The sequence below is a fragment of the Triturus cristatus genome, chromosome 5_2 (genome assembly GCF_964204655.1).
Source record: "Triturus cristatus chromosome 5_2, aTriCri1.1, whole genome shotgun sequence".
Lineage (NCBI taxonomy): Eukaryota > Metazoa > Chordata > Amphibia > Caudata > Salamandridae > Triturus > Triturus cristatus.
In genome coordinates, this window is record NC_140588.1 from 7763349 (window position 1) to 7790595 (window position 27247).

Below are 27247 nucleotides of genomic sequence, written 5' to 3' on the forward strand. Positions count from 1 at the left end.
AAGAACCTTGTGGACCCTAACCAGATCATACTTGGGGAAATTTACCAAGTGACCAATGCAAGCAACGTTAGTACTGACCATGCTCTAGAAGTTGTGAACTTCTCCTGGGGAGGGGTAACTGGCCTCAAGAAAGTTGTGGTGAGCGCAGACCTACCTGTTGAATGTTTACTAGGGAATGATTTGGAGACCTCAGCATGGGCTGAGGTGGAGCTAAGTACCCATGCAGCAATGTTGGGTATACCAGCAGAAGTGTTTGCCCTGACAAGGTCAAAAGCAAAGCTGACAGGAACTGAACAGGCCTTGGATCCTGGAAAAATGGACCAAGGACCTTCCAAGAGGAGGAGTAGCAGGGGTAAGGCAGAGCCTTCCCCCCAGGATCAGCCTGTAGAGACTCTTTTAGCAGAAGAGGATCTATCTCCTGAAGAAGGAACTGCCTCAAATGAACTGGAACCTGATCAGGTTGAGTTCTTGGGGGCAGGGGGACCTTCTAGGGCAGACTTGAGCCTGGAGCAGCAGAGCTGCCCCACTCTTGAACCCCTCAGACAGCAAGCTGCTGCTGAGGCTGCAGGGAATGCCAGTGGGACCCATAAGATTTATTGGGATGAAGGGCTCCTTTACTCTGAGGGTCGAGACCCCAAGCCTGGTGCAGCCAGGAGGTTGGTCATACCTCAAAAGTTTAGGGGCTTCCTGCTCACACTGGCCCATGATATTCCCTTAGCAGGTCACCTGGGCCAAAACAAGACTTGGGACAGAATTGTCCCTCACTTTCACTGGCCCCAGATGAGTGAAGACTGTAAGAGCTTTTGCAGCTCTTGCATTACCTGCCAAGCCAGTGGCAAGGCAGGTAAATCCACAAAGGCCCCCCTGATACCATTGCCTGTGGTGGGGGTGCCCTTTGAGCGGGTGGGGATTGAAATTGTTGGTCCCTTAGACCCACCAACAGCATCTGGGCACAGGTTCATTTTAGTGGTAGTGGATCATGCCACTAGATACCCAGAAGCTATTCCCCTTAGGACCATCACAGCACCTGTGGTGGCAAGGGCCCTCCTGGGAGTCTTTTCCAGGGTGGGGTTTCCTAAGGAGGTATTGTCTGACAGAGGTACAAACTTTATGAGTAGTTACCTCAAGGCAATGTGGAAGGAGTGTGGGGTTAACTATAAGTTCACCACCCCTTACCATCCTCAATGCAATGGCCTTGTTGAGAGATTCAACAAGACCTTAAAGGGTATGATCAAAGGGCTCCCAGAAAAGCTTAGGCGAAAATGGGATGTTCTTCTGCCCTGCCTTCTCTTTGCATACAGAAAGGTGCCACAAAGGGGGTTGGTTATAGCCCCTTTGAACTTTTGTTTGGCCATCCTGTTAGAGGGCCACTCTGTCTAGTGAAGGAGGGATGGGAGCAACCTCTCAAACCCCCTAAACAGGACATAGTGGACTATGTACTTGGTCTCCGCTCCAGGATGGCTGAGTTCATGAAGAAGGGAACTAAAAACCTGGAGGCAAGTCAGGAATTACAGAAAGTCTGGCATGACCAAAAGGCTGTCCTGGTGGTGTACCAGCCAGGGCAGAAGGTATGGGTGTTGGAGCCAGTGGCCCCAGCAGCTCTCCAAGATAAGTTGAGTGGACCCCATACCATTTTGGAGAAAAAGGGAGAGGTTACCTACCTGGTAGACCTTGGCACTCCCAGAAGTCCCCACAGGGTACTTCATGTCAATAGGTTAAAAGCATATGTGGACAGGGCTGACATGGGCTTGCTCATGGCAACAGATGAGGGACAGGAGGAAGAGAGTGACCCTCTCCCAGACCTGCTCTCTCAGAACCCTGACGATGGGTCAGTTGATGGAGTAGCCTTGGCAGGCAGCCTCACTGACCAGCAGCAAGCAGACTGTAGACAGGTTCTTCAGTCTTACAGACATATGTTTTCTCTGACTCCAAGTCAGACCACCTGGTGCACTCATGAAGTGGACACTGGGGACAGTCTGCCTGTCAAGAATAAAATCTACAGGCAACCTGACCATGTCAGGGACTGCATAAGGACAGAAGTCCAAATGATGTTGGAGTTGGGAGTGATTGAGCCCTCATATAGCCCTTGGGCTAGCCCAGTAGTCCTAGTACCAAAACCTCACACCGAGGATGGTAAGAGAGAGATGAGGTTCTGTGTCGACTACGGGGGACTCAATGCAGTCACTAAGACTGATGCTCACCCAATTCCCAGAGCAAATGAGCTCATAGATAGATTGGCCTCAGCCAAATATCTGAGCACATTTGATCTGACAGCTGGCTACTGGCAGATAAAGTTAGCTGAGTTTGCAAAAGCCAAAACTGCATTTTCTACCCCTGGTGGGCATTTTCAATTTATTTTGATGCCCTTTGGTTTGAAAAATGCACCTTCCACTTTTCAAAGGTTGGTGAACCAAGTCCTCTCAGGGCTGGAAGACTTTAGTGCAGCATATCTGGATGATATTGCTGTCTTTAGCGCCACCTGGGAAGATCACCTGATCCACCTGAGGAAAGCTTTGGAAGCCCTGCAAAAGGCTGGGCTCACTATCAAGGCTACTAAGTGCCGGATAGGGCAGTGTCAGGTTGTGTACCTGGGTCACCTTGTAGGTGGAGGCCAGGTTCAACCACTACAGAGCAAAATCCAGACCATCATGGACTGGGTTGCTCCAACCACCCAGACTCAGGTTCGAGCTTTCTTGGGCTTGACTGGTTACTATAGGAGGTTTGTAAAGGGATATGGATCCATTGTGACCCCCTTGAATGACCTCACCTCTAAGAGGATGCCCAAAAAGGTTCAGTGGACAGTCAGCTGTCAGAAAGCTTTTGATGACCTAAAACAGGCAATGTGCTCTGCTCCAGTGCTCCAAAGCCCCAACTACTCCAAAGAATTCATAGTTCAAACTGATGCTTCAGAGGTGGGGGTAGGTGCTGTGTTATCACAACTGAATGAGGAGGGCCAGGATCAACCAGTAGCTTTTATTAGCAGAAGGTTGACCCCCAGAGAGAAACGTTGGTCAGCTATAGAGAGGGAGGCCTTTGCTGTGGTCTGGGCCTTGAAGAAGCTGAGGCCATACTTGTTTGGCACTCACTTCATTGTTCAAATAGACCATAAGCCCCTCCTATGGCTAAAACAGATGAAGGGTGAAAACCCCAAACTACTCGGGTGGTCCCTTTCCCTACAGGGGATGGACTATACAGTGGAACATAGACCTGGGAGCAACCATGCCAATGCAGATGGCCTCTCCCGATATTTCCACTTAGAACATGAAGACTCAACTGGTCAAGGTTAGTTTAATGTCCCTGTGTTTGGGGGGGGGTTATGTAGGAGAGTGGCATCGACTGCATAGTTGCCCCCAACTTTTTGCGGATGTTTTGACAGTTTTTGTGACTTTAGCCAGGCTGTGGCCCTGCTATCCAGGACCCCAGCCTATCTGCTTCCTCTGTTAAACGATGTGAGTACCCTAGGTACCAACCAATTGGATGCTGAGGGTGCCCTGACAGTCCCTTGTAGATGGTACCCTAGGTACCCAGGGCATGGGTCCCTCAGTAGGCCTACCAGGGCTGCAGCACTTTTTGTGCCACCCTGGGACAGCCATACAAACTGACACCACCAGACCACTACTGTAGTCTGGGTAAGGTGGTGCTAGCACCCCTTACAGGGATATAGGTAACCTATATCCCACCCCATTACAACACATGTACTCTCATGGGTCACCCCTATGGAAGGCCTTGCTAATCCTACAAGGCAGGCTGCTGAGGTATGTGTGAGGGGGGACCCCTACATGAGTAGGACATCCCTGCAACCTTCGTAAAATCATTGCTGGGTTGTTTGTAGTGTAGCCATACCATATACTCTTAACCGCATTATAAGTCTATCGCGATAACGCGATAACTTGAGAATGGCTACACAGAACCATATCGTGTTTGGTGTCAAACATGTAGGAATCATACCCCCAGTCCAGCCATGGGCATGAGGGTACGATTCCCCCCTGCTAGAGGGGCGATATGGGAAAAGCGGCAGAATTGAGACACCAATTTAAAAGTGCACATGTAGTACAAAATGGCTACTACCCGCCACCCACACGACTCTGGCTGGCTGTTGCAGGGGAAAACCCCAGCCTCGCCAGCTGGACAATAGGGCTCCTGTGGCAGGGAGGTGCTAGCATCTCCCCAGACAGGATAATGTGGATTGGAACAGGGTGGGTGCACCAAATGTCCTTTCAGAGTTGTACGTAGGCAGCTGCAGAGCCCTCATTCTGCATACACCGCTTGGAACCGGTTCAGGGGCATCCTGCCCCTCGCCCAGGAGGGAAACACACAAAGGGGAGAGGGTTTAGCCACCCTTTCCCGCCTCACCACTCATTGGTGGACACTACTCTGGACACTCCCCTAATCTTGGGGATAAAGGTGAATAACGTGGCCCCAGAGCCTCAGATTAATCTTGAACTTTACAGTCTTGACCTTCGACTTGCTGCTGCCCAGCTGATGGAAGAAATCTCCCTTGGGATAAAGGAGTTATCCCCCTGCTTGGCAGGCACCTGAAACACTGCAAGTGACCTGGTTGGAATCTCGCTGCTCCTACGGACTTCGACGACTTCCAGAACCCTTTAGGTGGGTTTACAGCGCATCCCAGAGGCCAGTGAGTGTGCTCAACGAGTTTGGGCGCCGTGGACCACGTGGGTGCCGAGATCCCCAATACCCCAGGACACCGGCCACCTCTTGTGTAGCACACGACCCTGACCAGTGGGAAGTTGTGCTTTGGCCCGTTTTTGAGCCAACCACTCTACAGCAATTGTGCCAAAGACCAGCACCCTAGCCCCCTCCGGTGGCTCGTGGGTGCCCTTTTACGCTCTCCAAATTCCGCCTCCCGTGGTCCCTTGTCTCTCGAGTTGGGGGCCCCAGCGGAGGTCTATTTCAACAATCAAGAGTTTCCCTGGTTGCTCCAGGCCTGCTCTACAGTCTCTCCAAAGGAGACCTCTCTCAGACCTCGTGGGTCTGCACTGTAGCAGATTTGTTTATCTTTCGTGGGTTGCGGTTGCCAATGCTTAGTGGATCCAATTCGGACACTAACACCGCAGCGACCCTCATCCGACGTGGGACAGTCGCCCTCCAGAAGCTGGCCTTCCTTGAAGCCTCCCGGAGCCCGTGGCTGCAGATCCAAGCTACACCATTTCGCACCTGAAGCACCCGACATCGAAGGGCTCTTTGCTTTGAGCCTCCTGGTCACTTTGCCGTGACCCAGACTCTGTCCCCTCTGCTTTCAGGTTCTTCTCTACAATCTTCACATCTTTGATCTTCACGGCATCATCGACGCTTTTGGCTAGCAGCACTTTTGAACATTTTCCTATAGAAAATCAGCCCGCGATCCGACACCAAAATCGACCTATGCACCCGGCTTCCCTGGGGCAGGTAACAGTGGTACCTCGGTACTCTCGTGGTAGTGGGCTCCTCAAAAGCTTAAGTCTAAAGTTTCAACTTTGTACTCCTGCTAGAAATGACTTTAATCTGTGTAATTTCAACCGCAACATTCTCCATAGACTATAATAGAGATCCCGATAGCAGCTATTTCCACTGCACGCGCCTCCCGTGGGTCCCCTTCCTCATAAACTGGGGTGGATTCTTAAGGGGCCAGCGATCCTAAATGCCCTAGGCATTGTCTGTAGAATTGGTGTGGTTCTTATACCACTTTTTTGATATATGGTTTGGTCCCCCCCCTGGGGCCCAGTGATTCTTGTGCTATTTATTGTGTTTATAAATGCTTGTTTGAATTGTAACTTTGCCACTAGCCTCATAAAGAGACTGTGGGATTCTGTCTAGAATAAATACATATATTTTATATATATACCTGTGTGGGCTACTCTTTCATTTGGTTATTCAAGAGGTTATTATGGTAAAACAATAAGCTTAACACTCCTTCAAGATTTAGCCTGAAGGCTGCTCTCCACAGCTACCACTAGGATAGCTTTCTTTAAAGGTTGTCTTAAACCTATCATCAATAAGAGTCGAATTGGACTGGTGCAAGGTGTCCCTATAACTAGGAGACAGCATATGCCAGGCCAACTTCTCACATACACCAATTCATATAAACATAAAATCATGTAAAAAACACAAACGAGAGAAAATGTAATTATAGACTACTATTGTTAGTCTTTAGCTGTACACATCTGCTATAGCGATAAGTTATGAGTCCGTTTTCAACTTCTATTTGTGTAATAACAGTACCAACTTCCAATAGAGATTGTGTGTTCCAAATTGCGTTGACGCGTTTCGATGGATTTATCCAATCATTACCATCTTTTTCAAGACAAACAATAAAGTTCTCTCTATATATTACTTTCTGATTTCTAATAGTCCTGCATAGAAACAAATGAATGTGTGAATCAATAATCTATCTTAAGTATGTCTATATCACAATGTATGTCACATTCCCATGATACATTACCACCCCTTCATTTTCCAATCATGTTCCAATTTACGCAATTTTACTCTAGACACATATACAGTATGATCATGCCTTTTTTAGTTGGTTATCCTTAAATCCTTGTAAGCCTGTCATATCATTCTAATATCCATCAGCTTCACATTGTTTAGATGTTTTAATTGACATACCAACAATCATAATTAATCCCCTTTAGGCCTAGATTGCTTTATCCTACATCCTCATGCTTCTTTTTGTTAAATATTCCTTAATTTTTTACCTTTTATTCAATTTTAGTTGTATCTCTTTTTCCAGAGCTGTATGATGATATATATATATTTTTTTTTAAACAAAATGATTTTGCAAAATACGGAGTTATCACCTGTTATAGATCACAAACAAAAAAAGGACAGAACATTATATAAGCTTCTGACCGCTTCTAGAAAAGATGCATGTTATTACAGTTTATTACTGTATTTCTACCTTTTGATTGGTGGTATTTCCACTTGTATCCCGTCTCTGTACTTGTTTTAATGGAGGCTCTTAATTTTTACCCCTAGAGTGAAAATAATAGATATAGATTGCAAAGGTCTCAAAATTACTTGGGTTAAAAAACTCTAGTTCTTTATAATACAATATGTCATACCTTTACGTGTTTCTCCTAGAGCTACTTGTTTTCAGCTTTGTTTTTCCAATACCACGAGAGACAGTTCCGTCTTATTACCTCCGTGTTATGCTGTTTTAAACGAAATGACACAATGTCAACTGGAGGTCTTGTATAATATTTCACAGTAAAAGTGTCATTCTCGCTTTCTCTATATCAAACTAGTCTTCTCAATTTATGAAAAGAGAAAATATCTCCTTACGCTTTTAGGCAGATAGTGTTCTACACTTATGAGTACACTATATCTATATCTTTGAAACTCCTACTTATTTTAAGCCGCCTCACCTTATGGAAGGTCATTTAATCTCCCCACCATACTATCGTTTTAACTTAGGAACTTTTAACTATTCTACTCTGAGTCTATTATCATATATACTCTTGTACAACTATCACTTGCTTACCTACTAATGTGCTGCTTGCGTCCTGCACCTCTTCCTCTGTTATCGTAACGGGCTCCCGACGTATACGTCTCCCGCTTGTTTGTTCAATTTAAATAGGGGCGAGCGTTCTTCTAATTGTTTGCTGCTAAATTGATTTCGGAGTTGTCAGGTTCTTGTGCTGACGCTACCGTGTTGCCCTGGTAGTATAATCCTTCCATGATGTATCTATGCCCCGCTAAAGAAAATTCTTTCTTCATTTATTTGAAAAGGTAGTTATAACAACTAATGCTCTCACATTTTTATAGATGATACGTTTATAAAAGACATGTTGAGAGTCGCCTAACCGATATTAAGCAGATAGCTCTTTTTATATTGTATTCATTTTTTCAATTGCGCTCGCTCTACCTTTTTTAACTCGGAAATGTATCTGAGTTATTCCTCCTGATTCTTGTTGTTGCGCTCACTCTACCGTATAGGACCCGGAAATGAATCGGGGTGTTTTATTCCTATCCTTGATCCTGTGGACATTCTAATTTATTTAAAAGAATGATTAAAATAGCCAATGATCTCACAATTGTGTGACTATTACGTTTTTGGGAAACATGCTATGGGTCACGTAACTGGTATTACGAAATAACCCTTTTTCCATTCCATGTTTTTTTTCATAGGTGTTACCTCAAACCTTTTCTCCCCCGGAAGTATATTAGAATGTTCCCTCCTTAGTTATTATCGTTATGCTATCTCTGCCGAGCATAGCCCGGAAAAGAATTAGGGTGTTGAATCAAACATAATGTGGACCACACCACACTGTAAAGTAGGTATCCCACCCTGGTAATAGCCCTCTCAGTTCTTCTCATCATTGCTGGCTTCCCAAGTACATTTTGCAAAGCCACACATCACCATTGGCAATGTCCTGAGCCTTGCCTTAAATATAAATGAAAATAAAAATAAGGAAAAGGACCCCCAATAGTATATGTGGTGAACAAATCTCAGCATCTCAGAATAGATTGAGAAAGTCCCTATGGTCTAACATAAACATGTTTTATCTTGGGACCTAAATTGCTGTATTTTTCTCTATTGTTCTTCATTTCGTAATTATTCTCATCCAGTCTTCGCTAGTATTTAAACCCGTTTCAACAGTATTCAGATGGCAAATATACCATTGCTCTCTCTGTTTCCTCCTCATTTCTACATCCCCCCTCTTCTATTAATACTTACTTTTTCTAAAATGAACCACTGCAGTTGGTCGCAGTTGTGCCCTCGTTTTGTGAAATGTTCAGTCAAAGGGGCATTTTCTTTTTTAGTCCTAATGGCTGATTTATGTTCGAGGAGACGTATGCGTAACTCACGGCCCGTCTCCCCCACATATCCAAGTCAACAAGGACATTTCAATAAGTATACAACATTATTACTACGACAGTTATTTAGGGTGGTCGCTGTCATGGTTTTACCTGCAATTTTTATGCTTTTGGATTCTACACAAAGTGGGCATATGGAACATGATCCACATCTGGATCATTTGGCCATGTTGGCCACGAGGACAACATTGCACTATACGCGGATGACGTACTCCTCTATATAGCAAACCCGGCAGTCAGTGGTCCTAGGTGCCTTCAGATATTTAAACAATTCAAATGTGCTTTCGGATGACCCCTTCTATGTCCGTGCTGGTTCCCCTGGCACCGGCTAGGGACTGCTTTGATTGACAATCCACTATCCTTCTCCACCAACTTAGTTTTAAATACTTAGGATCACCCTCCACCCAGAGCTCACGTGGGCCCTTAACCTTCAACCTTTGGTCCGGAAAGTTAAAGCAGATCTCGCTAAATGGCAGGCGCTTCTGCTTAATGTTATGGGGTGATTGCGCTGTACAAGATGATGATTCTCTCAAGATTTCTTTACATTTTCCAGAATTTACCCCTTTACTTGTCCCAGGAGTGATTTCGGACACGGGATAGAATTGCAAGGACGTTTCTGTGGCAGGGCTCTAGACCGCGTTTGTCTCTCACACACTGTCGATGGGGTCCCTTTGATGGTGGCCTGGAATGTCCAATATTTATCTTTACGACCTGTCCTCACATCTCCTCATCATCCACAACTGGTTCAATGGGGTTTGGTTGGATCCTGCATACCGCCTAGATGTTTCATTAATGGGTTTTCCTCTCCTGCAAGCCATGCTTTACGGATCCCCGATTTCTACTTCTATACCTTTGGTGACTAGTGTGGTGTTTTTAGTATGGCGGACGACACTCAGGCATGTGCACTGGGAGGGGAAACTAACACAACAGACCCCTCTCTGGCACTGTACCTGGTTGGGGGAGGTGGTGGTGCTCCGTGGTTTTATATCCTGATATATTATTGTTATCACCTGGCAGGCTTTTTCCACATGCTATGGACCGGTCAACTGATTTGTCGGTATTGGACCGGGGTGCCCCGGTTGTTATCGAATGTCCTTGGGTGGGAGGCCCCCCTATCTCCCTTACTGATTAACCTTGGTGTGTTCGAGGACTCTGGTGGCACGAGGCCAGAGAAAGCGTTCTTAGGCACGGCCCTACTGGTAGCGAAACAAGACAGCACTTCACGATTGTATGTCCCCTGCGCCCCGGTCTCTCTCGTGTTGGAGACAGGCATAGATTGGTGTGCGCAACAGGAGCATGTGGTCTTCGAGGCCAGCAGTGCCCTAGGAAACATGAACTGGTATGGGTGAAGTGGTTGGGTCAGTTTCTGTAAGACTGCTGTCACTGTGCTTTATTGGACTGTACCTATGCTGTATGTGTTGTGCTACTTGAGTGTTCTAGCCATATGTAATCAAGATGCTTTATCATATGCTGAGCCATATGTGTGCCAAATGCTCATCTTTGTCATTTTCAGTGGTATATATTCAATAAAGTTTGTTAATAAAAAAATTATTTTCTTCCTTTTGTTGAGTTTACGTATTAGTAAATAAATGCTTGAGATAGGTTTGTGACCATTTGTGGGCTGGCCCTTATGTAAAATAGTGAACATCCATAAACTCATATGTTTGTGGGTAGTCACTAAACATTTTCAGGTTATTTCCTACCCTATAAAGAAATTGTCATTTATTCTTGATAAGGGAAAGACTGTGTGCCTGGTTAAAGTTGCTCAGGCTGGTTGCCATAAGGTTGGTCAGTGGAGGTGCTACTTAAGACCTAATTTAGAGTTCCTCGCCTGTACGGTAGACTATTTTCACTGAAACACTTACACCGAAATGGCAAAATGACTTTGGTCTGGATGGGACAATGCTCGCAAAATGGACTGATCAGTATTGTTTTACTTTTTAAAGGAAAATCCCACAACATTGTGCTTGTGTTTTAAAAAAAATAAAAACGAGAAAAATCATTGTACTAGAATGGGTGGGAAATTTCTCCCAATAGATGGAGGCCCTGGTTCTTCTGTCCCTGAGTAACAGGTTGTTCTTTTTTATTTTTTATTTTTTATTTTTCTTGAACAGATGTAAGCATATTTATGTGTTATTTCTGATTCGGGTTAAAAGTCCTTGCCCTAACGTGGCGGTTTGTCTTGAGAATGTTATTCTGTTTAATTTAAGAACATTCTATTGAGTCAGAATGTTTTGCTTATGACCAGCAAGAGCCTACTGACTCTTATTTTTTTGTTATTTGTATGCCTTTTTTCATCATTCTTTTTATTGCTTATATAGCATCAAACAAATATAGCATGTAAACATGCGCCAAAAGGTTTTGGATTCCATCACAATAGACATCACAGCATACCGCAGCTCAACTCCCCATTGCATACTATACATAACAGACATTATTCGACTTAGTCCCAAGGGAACGCTGGAGCTAATCCAGGGACTCCATATTTAACATATTTCTTGTGCACCCCAAGGGCTCTATACACAAGTTTCTCAGCTTTGGTACATAAGTCCAGTCCTCTTGTTCACTCCACAACTGAGTGGCCTATGTGTCTCGCCAGTGGCGCACTATGTCCCTCTCAGCAACCAGGTACCTGTAGCCACTAGGGCGCAGGCGTTGTGTTGGCCACCCAGGCTGTCCATGATTCCCAGGTGGGTAATTTTGGGATCCATATCTAAAGGATTGCCTACAACACTGCCCAAAGTGCTATTGATGGAATTCTGACAACTAGAAATGATAAGTCTCTGCTGTATGTGTCTAGGACGTGCCTTAATTGCAAATACTCATAAAACTGTGATTTATGTAAACAAAATTGTACTTCCAGTTCTTTGAATGACTTAATATGGTTGCCTTTCAAGGCATCCCTGAGGGCTGATATGCTGATTACGTCCCATTGAGCAAATCCCGGAAGTCTTGCTAGTTTAGCTAGCCATATGCCCTGCCGATGAGGAGCTGAGAAATGGGGGCTAGGAAATGGAGTGGACCTTTACCATACAGCTAATTTAAGAACTCATTTAGTTAATAAGCTCATGCTCCAACCTGTTGGTGGGGTTACCTCTATCACCATCTAACCAGTCATTGATGGGAACCATCTGGGAGTGCCTACAGTACAATCTGACTTCAGACCAACCTAAACCAGCGTTGTAATTTGATTGACAATATGTTTTAAATGAAACACAATGGGTTTTACCGGCCCAAAATTAAGTACTGATTTGGGTCTCTAGTTCTGTAAAATATTCTGGTGACAATACGAATGGGTAGTGTTGCAGGGCAAATAAGAAATGAGGAAGGGAGACCATTTAAAATAACATGCCACAGCCAAGCATGATGAGCAGCAGAGGTGTCTACACCCTAAGTTAGTTTTTTACTTTTGAAGACAATGGTGCCAAATGTTATTTCCAGTATTGCTGTTGGGGACTGGGTGATTGTCATTCCCGAGGAATGAAAACTATCCACCACCACCTGGAGTTTTGTCTCCATCAGGCCCATCGGTAAATCTCATTTTCAGTGCTTTAGGGGATTTCCCCCAATTCATTCATTCATTCCCCCAATTGAGTCCTTGATGCATTGACATAGATTTGTTGCATTTATATGAGATGGGACATTGCTTTATTGGGTTGTTGAACATAGAGAATCATGTCAGCGTGTCGTGTAGTTCTTACAAACCTATATAGGATCTGCACGTTTAGACAACATAAACTAAGGGATTGGTGTCTAGACTGATTCCAGACACCCCCAAAGGATATGTTAGTCTGTAGACCAGCTAGCTCACAGTACCACTATACAGCCCACACAACCGTACCAAGGACAAAAAGATTCTGGTAACTATCAAACATTACAAATCTGACGCCTCAGGGATCGTAAGAAGAGTACAGTAATTTTCATTCAGTCACTCGTGCTCACTCAGTCTCAGAGAGATATATAGAATAAACGGTGGGAACGTTTTCAATAAGTATTTGTTGAACCACTGTCATTCTAGTATAAAATATGTGTGCTGAAACAACCATTAGACAGAAACAGATGTATAAGGGTATAAGCACCAACAGAGTAAAGAAAAGGTAGAACTCTACCATGGTGCTAAAACAATGAATATATGCAGGCATGGCAATAATCATGAGTACTCCTAAGATGCAAACCCTAACTAGATGTACCTAAGTGTACCTAGCATGTATAACGGTGTATAGTCAAGAATCCCCCTAGGAGAGAGCCAACCTCAAAACCTGATGGGAGAGAATGAAGGACCCCATCGTGGTATCGAATTGGACACCCCGCAAGGGATGTCAGACCACTGCATGCTGACGTGTCTGCGGGCAGGGACTTCAGAGTCTTGCATCAGTGTGACAGCATGGAAGCTTCTTTTCCTCTAGCTTGACAAGTGAAGATGTATGACTTATATACCCGAAAAGTACTCTCAGGGGTTCTACATAGATGTGTCATGATATGGTGGGCTTGCCTGCCAAGGATAACAATAATCGTGACTTTTGTACAGAGTTATTATGCAGAAGATGGTAATCCTGCTGTGATACTAAGAATCCTCATGCATAATAAATGAGGCTAGTTTTCGAAGAAAACTGCACAACATTTATTTGGACCCGAACTAGGTAAAAGGTCAGCACCAGGGCCGTTATGTAGAGCAGGGTAGGACAAATGTTGTTAAAAGGTTGTGCAACTATCTAGGCCTATATTGGGGTACATTAAGGCTCATAACACCCACTCCTCATCTGACTGGACAACAAAATTAATGAATGCTGAAATATGCCTGTTTAAAATCATAAAAAGACCTTGCTAAAACATGAGTATAAAAACATCTAAAATCATGGTATGTTAAAAATGATGCAAATGTTAAAAAAGCTTTATAAGTCCGCTATACTGTCAATATACTGTGAGACTAACTGAGCATGCCAAAAGCCATAGTGTTCAGTGAGAACAAGAAAAATAAAACACAAATGATGTTGTTAAATTCCAATTTGGGTTGTTTTGGAAAAAGGCCGAATTGTTCTCATCACACGGAGAGCCAAATGTTTGTATGTCCTATGTGGGAGGCGCAACATCACTGCTGCTTGCATTCGCAGACGACGGTACCTGTAACACCTCATTAGAGCAAAGGTGATCTTCTCCAGTTCCCACAGCCGTTGCTGAGGGAGTACTCGAAGCCTGTGAGCCTGTGGTAGAGCCGGTGTCCATCCGGACAGGAGCTGAAACATCCCGTAATGGCTCTAAGAATGCCGACATCAACATTGGAATACGCTGAGGACACTGCAATACTTGGGCCTTTAATGGGTCCAGTAGTACATCCACGTCTGGTGGCGCAACCGTAGGAAGTGTTAGACATATATCAAACGCATTCGTATCCGCAAAATAGGCAGTGGAGCACAGGCAAGACGCAGTCAACCCAGACTGAACTGAACGATAGAAACCACTGCTCGCTTAGCTTCCACAGTCGAAGTGTGCCCAGATGGAGTACCATGCGTTCACGGCATCTTCGCACAATGAGTGCTTTTTCCATCTCTTTGGAAACCGGGACGTCTATTGCGTAGCAGTAAAATTAAAACCAGGATACCCACTACAAGTAGTAGGACCAACGGAAGCCCTACAAAACGTTTCCTAACACGAGTGTATAAATGTTGGATTAACTCCGAAAATCGTCTGAAAGGTACTTGATAGTTCAGTACCTATGCTCTTAAATTGGTGTACTATCCCACTCGTATCAGACATGTTAAGGATACGATGTACCATTTCTCCAAAATCAAGCGGCAAGTTCGTTCGCATTAAAGCCTGTATCTCAGCCGAAGACCTTGCAACCTGGAAATCAAAAGTCTTTCGGGCTGAGGTTAAGGCTACATCCTTCTGTAAAAGTATGGCTTTCAGTCTGCTCAGGAATCAAACCGTATAAGGGAAACATTCAATGAAGGCCACAGCGGCGCCTCCCTGACTGTGTGGGTCAGTGGAAACAATACTTGCATACAACAAGTAATCCTGGAACTTACTGTGACAAGATATGCAATGCCTGGAAGCATCCCGCAGCAACCTTGATCATGCAGCATCAAATAACTCACATTCGAGAGCAGTTTGAACACCGGATGAATCACGGCAGCTGGTGATCCTTTTAAGTGACATGATAAGTTTGCAACCAAAGCATTACACGCTCCGTGAAGCATAATATCCTGACTTCAGCGTCACCATTCCTGCATCCAAATCTGCATGGTAATTACCAAGATTCATGAATGTATTCCTTACACAACGCTTCATACCTGTCTACTTGGTGATACTGCAGACAAAATTGAAACTGGAATGTCATGACTGGCAGTGATATGGCCATGGATTTTCCATTCTGAGGAGCGTGACTCCGCTACGGTAAAAGGTAATTGGTCCAATTTTTCAATGTGCAGAATTGTATATTTTGCATATCTCCATGCCATTGTTGTCTGCCTGTTAGATTATATACAGAAAACAGAGACGTACTGTTGATATACCGCCAGGCAGTGGCGGCTGGTAACATTTGAAATTGGTGAAGCTTAAAATTATTGTTGTACTGCACTGCGGCGACCAACCTACAGGGGGTTCAGGGAGGTTCGCCCACAAAAATATTTTGAATAAAGAGTGGACAAATGGCGCATTTTCAAGCTAATTTAAGAAAGTTGGAAGGTTAATAAAGCAATACGATTGAATTATTTATCATTTAAGAAATTGCCAATTTTATGAGATATAAAGGACAATCATAGCATATGCTGATGTTATCATTTGCCCATATTTACTTTTGAACACACTGATACTCTTGTAATGGTTTTAACTGTACAATAAATACATTCATTGACTGTGCAGTGCTGTACATCAATATGATGACACTATTTCCTCAAATTAATTTTCTGTTTTCATGCAAGAAACGCCATTTAAAAAAAATGCAGAAAATATGAATGCATTTCAAGTAGTAATCTGTGTAAAAAATGCCTACATGTAATAGTAGAGAGCGAGAGAGAGAGAGAGAGATTAGCATATTAGATTACAGAAACTAACGTCACTTTAAATTCGACAGGACTATCAGCACCATCATTGAAATGCGAAAAACATCAACTTTGTAATTAAATAGGCACCAAAAGCTCACTAAGAGTCACATAGCTTTCAAAGGCAGTGGACAGCCTCCTCCCATCAATTGAGTTTGGTCTATAACGTGAGAGTCCAACCAAAGCTCACAATCCATGAGTCTCACTCGCAATGAGTAAGACATGAGGCGTCTGAATATAAACTCTAGACAAAGTGTTTTACCTGAGGCGGGTACTCTCAGGCTCTATGCACCTGCACTTATTGTATGCAAGAGGGAACGTTGGCCATCACTTCTCAGCAGAAAGCAGCTACTCTGCGATACGAACCAGCTGCACTTCTCTCTACCTCCATTCCAGCCAGGTCTAAAAGATAGAGGATCAGTTCCCTTCCCTTTGATATATGAGTTGCAAATATCTCAATTGATACTAAAAAGCACCCACACCTGTCAAATAGCTTTGTATTTCTTCATGGCACTAAAGCAGTGCTGTAATGAGTTGTATCACACATTGTTTTAGCTCTTCTGCTTTCTCTTACACCAGTACCCTCATACCACCTGAAGAGTGTCTCATCTTTGAGGAGCGTGGCTTGGCACGCGGCGAGATGGCGGTACTGTAGTGCGGCTCCGCCGGCCACCGTAATAATATGCTGAGTTATCCCTCCCGCGAGCCTGACGCGGTGAAACTACCACTAAGTGCCCAGGGACCACCCCAGGCCGAGATAACAGAGGGGAGCGACTGCCCTGCCGCCACGACTTGGACCGATCCTCGGAGGCAGCGCGCAGGCAACATGGCGGCGACCTAAGGAAGTGAGCGGCTCTGAAGATACGGCGGCAGCCGCGAGACATCGGCCGCGGTGTGGCAAGTACATTTGGATGTCGCCGAGGTGCTGAGGGGCCCCCGTTGAAATAGCCGGAACTGTGTGGCCCCACTGTTGTGCTGGCGCCGGATGCAGAGGCGGGCGGCCGCGGCTGGTTCCCTTGCCGTGGGCGGACGATACGCAAGCGCCTGGCTCGCGGCGACACACTAGGCCGCAAGGTGTCGATTGACGGCGGTGGAGTGCCCCGGAGGATCGGACGGCGACATTGCTGCAGTGAGTGACTGGAGGAGGAATAGTAGTGATGCGATCCCACCCACGGCTGTCTTTTGAATGCTGATGCTCGGGGGCCGCCCTACGCCCTGAGATCTTGTGGGTGGCCTGGTGCCGGTATCCCTGTTTTTTCAGCTCATCGGATGCTCCCCGGGTCCCTCTCTAACATCAAGCTCGGGACATTGGTGGCGGCGCGCTCTTCATGTGTAGCTGGATGCTCCTCCGGAGGCGTTGGTATTGCTGCTGGATCGGCTTGCGCTACTTGTAACTGCTGGAGGTGCAGCGCTGACCTCCCCGGAGGTGGGGCGGCTGTTTGCGGCGCGACTGGGGGAGTATTGGCCTAGATACCACTGGATGTGTATGCTTGGCTGTGAAGATCGAGGAGTTAATTGGACTCTGCTTAGCAACTACCTGTCCGTGCGCGCGACTTCTGGAGGCGCTGCGATGCTTCTGGCCCTGTGAGGCGGCGGGCTGTGCCCGGTGTGAGGACTAAGTGTGCTACTTCGTTGATCAGTGAAGCGGTGGGCACTTCGTGGGTCTGCTGCTTCTGCGTGCTCCCGTGCCACACGGCGCGACAGAGAATAACTGGTAAGAACGAACAAGACACTAAAACATGGGGAAACCTGACAAACAACAGCCTCGTCTCAACTTTGAATCGCGCAAGACTAGTAAGGCAGCGCAGGGCGCACCATCGGATGCGGAGATGGACGCGACGGAGCAGGTCCCTACAGCGTTGGAGAAGACTCTGCTGGCGATTCAGACCAGCTTGCAGTCAATAGATGGCAAGATCGAGGCGCTCAATAGCCGCATGGACAGTATATCAGCTAAATTGGATAAGCAGGGAGCGAGGTTGGGGGCAGCTGAGCAGAGGATCTCGGATGCTGAGGATGGATTACAGCACGTTGTTGCCAAAACAACAGACATTGAAAAAATATTGGCGCTAATCAAAGACAAGAATGAGGATATTGAAGCGCGCTCGAGGCGTAACAACATACGCATTCTAGGCCTGCCGGAATCAACAAATGTTGGCCAGCTGGATGTGTACATTGAAACTCTCCTGCGGGATGTATGTGGGCCGGAAACCCTCTTCAATATGTTGGTGGTCGAGCGCGCGCACAGATCTTTGGTGGTGCGCCCGCCTCCGGGTGCTCCACCGCGACCCATTATAGCGCGCCTTCTCAATTATCGAGACAGGGATGCGATGCTACGTGTGGCACGCCAGAAGGGAAAGCTACTCTACCAAGGAAATGAACTCTCGTTCTATCCGGACTTTACAGCTTCGGTCCAGGCGGCGAGAAAAGAGTTCCAAGGTGTAAAGAAAGTGCAGATTCAGGAGCAAGTACCATATGCTATGCTGTATCCTGCGCGACTGCGGATTGGCGAGGATAGCGCAACAAAGATTTTTAATAGTCCGAAACTAGCCATGGAGTATGCACGGACTCGGCGGCGCAAAAAACAGACACCTGGACACACTTCTGATGTAGAATAGTACCTATGTATCAGATGTCCTGTTTGGTTTCTATTCTTCCCTGCTCTCCTGGCTCATGGACCTGCGGAGGTATAGTTGAGGACAGGTTTTCTAAATGGTAACTGGAAACATGCTAATTACCCACTATTTAGCACATGATGAAGACAATGACGATGTAGATGTTGGAGGTTGTGAGATCTTTCTCCATTGTGTGGTTGCAGGTGTGGGGTGGCCTTCGATGGGGATGCATGGGAAGGCGCCGCGCTGACACTAACTGTGGTACATTATGCGATGCTGGGCGGTTGGGGGCTCCTTGGGTCCAATATGTTGTAGTAGCTGGGTTGAAGAACCAGAACCTTTTGGACCTGGCGCCGCAGGGTACGCCTTAATCTCCTGGGTTCTCCTGCTTAGCTACACAGAGACACCGGGACACTCTGTCGACGTAAAAGATTAGATTTATTAGCTGCAGCTAGTACAGTTGTCCTAGAAGTACACACGGTATGTTCTCAGGAGACTGCTACTTCACCCCGTGGCGCACAATCTTATATAGTATATATGTGACATATACATTAACTGAGAACAAACCTAAAACATATAAAAGGAGCCAATAAGGAAAGTTGGAAAACAGAACGGAACTAATAGGAAAGGTTTGAAAACAGAGTATCGAGTAACTCGAAGAGGCCTATCCTCTAACTGTGTTTGTTACCCCACCCCACAAGCTAATTTATTAACTGACTTGTAGCTGTCTTGCAGGTGACGAGATACGTTTGTGTGTTTTTGGAGGATAGCTGTGAAACAAGAGAATACGAGCAGAGGACAGCGAAGGCCAGACGATAAGATAAAATCAGAAGAGAATAGTGTGAACCAATAGATAGTTGAGACAGGGATTAGGAAACCCAGACAGGGATTAGTGTACTCGGCCAGTCTCAAACACCAGCTTTTGTAAACAGAGGCACAAGGTTATTTTAATACACTATTGCAGGAAAAGTAGAAAAAGACTTCGATCGTCGTGATGCCTGAGTGAGGGCAACACAAAATGGCGGCGGAGCACAAAATGGCGGGTCGATACGATCGCGATCGAAAATCAAAGTTCCTCAGACCCTCCTTTTTCCAGAACTCAGGCAAGATACACGGACTTACATTAATCTGAGTCAATGTCGATGGCCATGAGGTCATCGAGCTGTTGCTGTAGCATCATTCTGATATTCTCCGCTCTTTGTGACTTGGGTTTAGGGATGCACATAGTAGCACAAAGGTCGCAGATGGCGGCACCACAGTGCATACAAAGGCAACAAGAGAATACGATGGCTAAAACTACTCCAAGGAACGTCAATACCTTCCAACCCCATTTGGACAGTAGTCCCCAAAACCACTCCAATAATGACCAATCTCCTTCGTCCTGATGAATCGACTCAGAGATTATATGTAACTTAGAGATAGCTTGGTATACTGTTGGAGCGTCATTAGGTATGAAAATACAGCAACTTGACCCGATCAATTTGCACACTCCACCACGGTCTGCAAGAACAAAGTCTAAGGCAAATCGGTTTTGTAAAGTCATAAGACGATCTGCCTGTAGTTCTGCCGTGATATTACTTAAGGCTCCTACAGTGATGTCTATGGTGGTTTCTACGACACAAACCAGTTGCCTTATATTTCTGCTGTTGGCCATCGGACCCCAAAAAGGAAGAAATCCTTTGAGGAAATCTCCTCCCTCTTGTCCTGCTGTGTCCTTGGAATTAATAATCCCTCTGCCATATCTGTTTCGATGATGATTTGCAGAAACGGTGTATGTAGGGGGAAGAAGGAAAGCTATATAGCAGGTACCAGAAAAACCAGTTGGCAACCACGTGTAATCCCTATTATAACAGATGAAATATGTACCCTGAGATGGTACTAGAGGCGGTGAATTCTGAGAGGAGTAGACGTATGTGTGGGAACAGCTATTTCTTTGTACGGTGTCAGCAGACTGACCATTTATCTGTAGACAGAAATTACCCTGATGTGGTATAGTCCAAATTGGTGAAGATTTTCCCTTTTTAACTTTATCACTAAGGCTAGTGACATAATGGGTGACGTTCCAGTTAGTGTACGCTTTTCTTTCGTCAACGGAGATCTTACTGTTTTCCATGATTTTAGCCATAGCTACCATTCCCTTTATCAATGAACTATGACTAAAATCTGGATCACCAATATGTGAACTAACGGATCGTCTGAATTTGCTTTGATAGGCATTGGAGAAGATAACAAAATAAGCCCAAGCAGAACCTTCATATGAGAACGGAAGAACTAAATATGGCATCCCTTTTTCTACGGTATGTGGCATAAGCCCACGCACCCAACAGTCAGTTGTATTGATTACTAATTGGTGTTGATGTAACAACTGGACAAACGAGTTATTGTAATATTCAGTTCTTCTAGTGAGTTCGTGTTGAGGAAGTGTATGAAATAGATGTGGAGAGACAGTAGAAGAAGACGAAGAGGTAGAAGGAGAGACAACTTTTTGCTGCAGAGCAATAACAATCCAATTTATACATGCCAAAAGAATACACAATAATATAATAATACATAAAGCAATACCACAACGACTATACATTGATTTACAATGATTCATTTTATCTTTACTTTCTCTTTTGCCTAATGTAGTCTCCATCTTTCTAAGTGGATGCTCACGGCAATCTTCCTCAATCACGATTGTCTGCCGTCCTATGACACTGCAAGTCCTGCAGGCCTATTGCCACTACTCAGGTCACAACCAAGACTCCTACCGTGACTCTGCAACCGGGACAGAATACTACATAGGAGAGAAAAATCTTAAGTGTTCTTTAGTCTAGGTCTTAGGTTATAGTGTTCTTTATCAGATAAAGTTTGGTCTTGGAACAATATTCGCGGATTGGTCGTATTCAAGCGACGATGTGGTGGTATTGCTTCCTGAAGAATGTCGTCGTCCTCTTTCTCAGACAAAGTTCCACTCAGGCGTGCATCACTGAAAGGTACAAATCGTGAAACCTTTTCGCTCTCAGAGTCTCTAATGCCTTTACGTACCCACTGATCAAACGGAAGAGGCAAAGGCACATTCTTGCAATGCACACTGTGAATCCATTTTTTCTTTCCGTCGACTTTCACTGCTGTTCTCGTGGTGAGCAAAACCATTCGGGGCTCTCTCCACCTGGGTTCCAAATTTTTCGTTCTTTGAAAGTTCTTTGTGCAGACCCAGTCACCTGGCCGAATGGAATGACCTGGGTCTGTGGAAACCTCCGGCAAAGCACTCTGAACCTGTTGATGGAGAACACGCAATTTAGTCGTAAGGTCATGCAAGTAGTCAATTAACATTGGATATGGTAAGTCTGAGTATTTCTTAGGGCGAGGGACTCCCCATACATTAGCTTGGCGTCCAAAAACCACTTCGTAAGAGCTATGTCCCAAACAAGAGTGTACTGCAGTTCTGGTGGACAGAAGAGCCAATGGTAAAGCATCGGGCCAACTAAGTCCTGTACTAGCCTGAACTTTTGCTAGTTTTAGCTTTAATGTTCCATTGTAACATTCTACTAAACCCGCTGACTGTGGATGATTTGCCGCATGGAACTTTTGCTTGATACCAAGACCCGCACAAACTTTTTGCATGACTTGGCCCACAAATTCGCTCCCATTGTCACTCCAGACAATGCGCGGTAAACCAAACCTGGGGAAAAATTCTTTTAGTAGAACTTTAGCTGTGGATAAGGCTGTATTGTCTTTTAGAGGGTATGCTTCTATCCATCTAGAAAAGGCGCATACTACCACCAGAACATATTTGAGGTTGTTGCATCGCTCCATATGAATGTAATCGATCTGCAACACCTCAAAAGGATATGTCGGAGGAGCAAAGTTACCTGCCGGAGTTGGGGTTCCCTTTCCCGGATTGTACATCAAACAAACAATACAATGTTTCACTACATTGTCTGCACACTTTGGGATTCCTTCATTCTGCCACACTGGAGCCAGAAGCTTGCATATACCTTTCGCACTTAAGTGGGCTGGACCATGCGCCATAGTGACTACTGGCAGCACATAAGCGTCCGGTAACAGCCAACGTTGGTGCTCAGACAATTCCACCCAACATCCCATCTCATCCAACATTCCTGTACTTTCTTTCCACTTGCTCAATTCTTTCCCTGTAGCCTCTTTCTGAATCGATCTTACACTTTCTACTGTATCCTCATACATTCCTCTCTCTCTAACCCAATTCGCAGGACCCGCAACATACATTCGACTTGTAGCATCTCTCGCTGTCTTTTTCGCTACTTCATCTGCAAATGCATTTCCTCGACCAACATCGTCAGTAATTTTCTTGTGCGCACTACACTTCACAATTGCTATTTGAGCAGGTAAAGAAAGTGACTCAAGAAGATCAGTCACCAATTGACCATGTTGTATTTTAGTGCCATGTGAAGTAAGGAATCCCCTCTCTTTCCAAAGACGCCCAAAATTGAACGCCACACCAAAGGCGTATTGACTGTCAGTATACACATTCACTCTTTTTCCTTTTGACAACACACATGCTCTCGTCAAAGCTATCAGTTCTGCTGCTTGAGCTGAATTGTGTCTGATACGTGCTGTTTCCACAACTGTATGTAAAGTAGTAACAGCATAGGCTGAAACTGTATCTCCATTAGGAAGTTTGAAACAAGAACCATCCACCCATAGAATTCCATCCGGATTTTCTAGCGGTGTATCTTTCAAGTCAATTCTTCCTTTTGTTTCTTCCTCAGTACGGAGGAAACAATCATGTTGTTCTTGGTCATCTTTGTCTACTGGAAGAGGCAACAAAGTAGCTGGATTTAAAGTGTTACATCGTTTGATGTGCACGTGACTAGCCAAAAGTGTCAGCTCATATCCAGACAAACGAGCACTCGTAAGATGTTGTGTTTTTGTTCGGTTTAATAAGGTGTCCACTGCATGCGCCACCATAACAATAAGTGTGTTATCTAGCACTACTCCAGCAGACTGTCGAATAGAAATTGCTGCTGCTGCTGTCGCTTAAAGACAACTAGGCAATGCTTTAGCTACTGGATCTAACGTAGCCGAAAAATATGCACATGGCCGCTGTTTGTCTCCAAAACGCTGTGTTAAAACTGACAACGCACAACCTTCTCTTACATAAACGTAGAGCGTGAAAGGCTTATTGTAATCGGGAGTACCCAATACAGGAGCAGAACATAGCGCAGTACACAAGTCAGTGAAACTCTTCTGACATCCGTCAGTCCATGGAAGGGGCTGAGGCGTATCTTTTAAAGTGAGTGCCAACAGAGGTTTAGCCAACAGAGAAAAGCTCGGAATCCACTGCCTACAGTAAGAAGTAATACCCAGAAAAGCACGTACCTCCTTTTGTGTGGATGGCACAGACATTTGCGCAATCGCCTGAATTCGTTCTGGGGTTAATCGTCGTCCGTCCTTTAATAGGAGATGACCCATGTAGGTAACCTCTCGACGAACATATTGTAGTTTTGAAGGTGAAACCTTATGATTCAGATTAAACAGATGACGTAACAATGCAACAGTCACATCTTTGCAAATATCTTCTGAATCAGCGGCAATCAACAAATCGTACATGTATTGAATAAGAGCAACACCAGACGGCAAATGAAATGCATCAAGATGACATTTTAAAGCTTGACTGTAAATAGATGGACACCGCGCATACCTTGGACGGCCTATAGAGGAGTCGGATATTAAAGAAGCCATTAAATCCCTACCTAATAACAAGGCCCCTGGCCCAGATGGGCTCACCAACAATATATGTCGTCCCATACCTCTTAGGGGTGTATGCGGAAGCGCATGAGTCCGGGACGCTGCCGCCCACACTTCGACAGGCGCTTATTATCACACTTTTAAAAAAAGATAAAGACCCGGCTGCGTGCGAGTCGTATCGACCCTTGTCATTAATAAACCTAGATGCTAAAATTCTTGCGAAAATATTAGCTATTAGACTACAACCGTTGCTCCCTGTCATGGTGCTTCCGGATCAGGCTGGTTTTGTTCCGGGGCGTTCTACTTCCAATAACCTACGCACGATATTTGCCATGTTTCACATCCTTAACCCTGATCTCCAGGCTGCTGCGTTCATGCTTGACGCCGCTAAGGCCTTCGATTCCATCAAATGCGGGTATATGTTTCACATATTGAGGAGAATGGGCCTTCCAAATGTTTTCTTGCGCTGGCTGCAACTCCTCTATACGGACACCTCGGCGAGAGTGAGAGTTGGTGGCCTTACTTCAGACCCTCTCCGTATAGATCGGGGCACCAGACAGGGGTGCCCATTGTCACCTCTCCTGTTTGCTCTTGTGCTCGAACCGCTTGCCTGTATATGACGTCAGCGTCACAGACTGACAGCGCTTAATTTTAATCAACGGCCGGTCGGGATATCTATGTACGCGGACGATATGGTCCGCTTTATACGAGAACCGCAGACCCACCTATCCCAGGTGCTGCGAGAGTAAATTAGGTTTGGTCTGTTTTCTGGCCTCATGATCAATTGTGAAAAGTCAGTGATTATTCCATTAACATTAAGTACGTGTCCCCCCATTAGAATATCCTTTAATCTGGACGACTGAGCCAGTCAAATATTTAGGTGTCTGGGTGCATCAGGACCCTAAGGTGGTTCTCAAGGAGAACTACGGCAGAGCGCTGCATCGACCGGAGGAGCAGGTTGAGGGGTGGGTGCATCTTCCATTGTCCCTGGCAGATAGGGTTGCGGAACTCAAAATGGTAGTTCTGCCTCGATTTTTGTACTTGTTCTGCAATATTCCCATTCCTTTAACCAGGCATTTTTTCGCAATGGTCAGGACTCAACTTTTAAAATTAGTGTGGGGAGGGAGGCAGGTAAGAATCAGCTGGGCCACGTTGACGCTCCCGTATGCCAGGGGGGGTTTGGTGCACCCGATTTATATATTTATTATTTATGTGCCCAGGCTCAATACGCTTATTTTTGGTATCGATCACATGACTTTACCCCTCACTTGGCGGTGGAAGACGGGGATGCGCATCCCATACCACTGTCGGGAATGCTTACTCATGCAAAAAGAGGTACACCTAAGCAAGAAATTCACTCAATAGATGCGACGATGGAGGCATGGCAGGCAATTGGCAGGATGGCAGGAAAGCTCCCTCTATACGCGCCAGCACTTCCGCTCGTGGGGCACGCGGCATTATCTGTTATGCAGGAGACTGGTCCTATTAGGGCGCTGAAAGAAGTAGGAATAACGCATATGCGCGACGTATATTCAGAGGGCAAGTGCGTGATAGACACTGGAATGGAATTCATCAGCAATCCCACGCCGCTATTCACATACACTACACACCGACTCTTTAAGAAGTCACTATTCGGAGTTCCCGTCCGAACCACCGACGTGTCTCTCTCTGCAACTGCTGCTAGTAGTTCCCTCAAAGAAAAAACTAATACATAATTATATAAATCGATACAGGGAGAAGCACTGAGGGGGGTGGATAGTAGCCTAGAGCGTTGGAACTCCGCTTTAGAGATCCCTTTAACAGTGAAAGACTGGGAACAAATATGCACCCTTACAGGAACACTATCGCCCAATGGCAATTTGCGTATCATACATCTGAAATGTATACACCAGGTATACTATACTCCTCTTAAATTGTACAAAATGGGTCTCCGAGACTCTGCGCAGTGTCGGAGGTGTGGGCACAACGATGTGGACTACTGCCATCTTGCTTGGGATTGCATAGCGGTGTACACATACTGGAAGGAGATTCTCAGTCATATACATAAGATGACGGGAGTTATGATACAGTGTATGCCGACGGCGTACTTGCTTTGTCATGTACCACAGTTAAAGGGGGTGCTGGGTAGATTTACACATGTTGCTCTTTTGTTAGCCAAAAGGCAAGTTGCTATGACCTGGGATGGTCGCCTCAGCCCTCGGATACCAGACTGGATTAAAGATGTAATATATTGTAGGGAGACTCTTGCCATTTACACAGAGGAACTGCCTGCTGCATCTAGGCCTAATGATATTTGGGAGCCACTTTGGCAATATTTGCTAGCTACTGCTATTACTGATGATACCGAATCTTAAAATGCTTACTGTTGCTTGCTCTGTTCGGGGGGCCTGTTATGTTTGGTTGCATGCCAATGTTTAGACAGTAGATGGAGAATTGGATATGTACTGTCAAAATATCTGCACTGGGCATGCATCTGTCACCTGGGATTGTTTCATTTTCTTTTGAAATATGCGCCTTGCGTGGCGTAAATGTGTACTGCTTTCATTGACTTCTTTTGAAATTTAATAAAAAGATTTTTTTTTTAAAAAGAGGGTCTCAGCTTTGGAGCCATGTTTTGCTAAAGCCAGACCCGAATATTGCCATATTACGTGCCAGAACATTCAGGGCGAAACTACTAGGTGTTCTCTGTGACCCTAAGATCGGCCAAGATATGTACATATACACATAGCTTCACGGAGCTCTGCCCTGTGCTCCTGATGTCACTGCTCTCAGTAATGCCCTCCAGGGCACACCTTATTTGTCTCTCTGGGCCACACCTTTCCAATGACAAAGTAACTATGATACATCTGGTGGCCATGATGAAGCTGTGTTCTCACCTCCCAGAAGACTTGATGTCAAACATGTGGCAGCTTGAGGATAAACTCGCATTGTCTGCTCAGGTCCGGTCCTTGGGGAGGGAGGTGGTCCTTGCAGGTGTGAAATAGGTAGATTCTGTTCCACCAGTTAGGAGTTGGTCGAGAGAGAGCGAGTCATTTTCAAAAAAGATTGCTCTATTTTCATTCATTA

The 27247-nt window shown here is 45.3% G+C and overlaps 1 protein-coding gene and 1 long non-coding RNA gene across 2 annotated transcripts in view; one reads left to right on the forward strand and one right to left on the reverse strand.

The window, feature by feature from the left end:
- Nucleotides 1-7145, reverse strand: part of LOC146822582 (uncharacterized) — a 71915-nt gene extending 64770 nt beyond the window's left edge. Inside the window, exons 1-2 of the long non-coding RNA XR_014962058.1 lie at nucleotides 7062-7145; nucleotides 6899-6971 (exon numbers count right to left, since the gene is read on the reverse strand). This is a non-coding gene — a long non-coding RNA (uncharacterized LOC146822582). The remainder of the gene's footprint in view (nucleotides 1-6898; nucleotides 6972-7061) is intronic.
- Nucleotides 1-27247, forward strand: part of DNAH5 (dynein axonemal heavy chain 5) — a 5853083-nt gene that overhangs the window by 1594342 nt on the left and 4231494 nt on the right. The gene's annotated exons all lie outside the window — the stretch shown is intronic.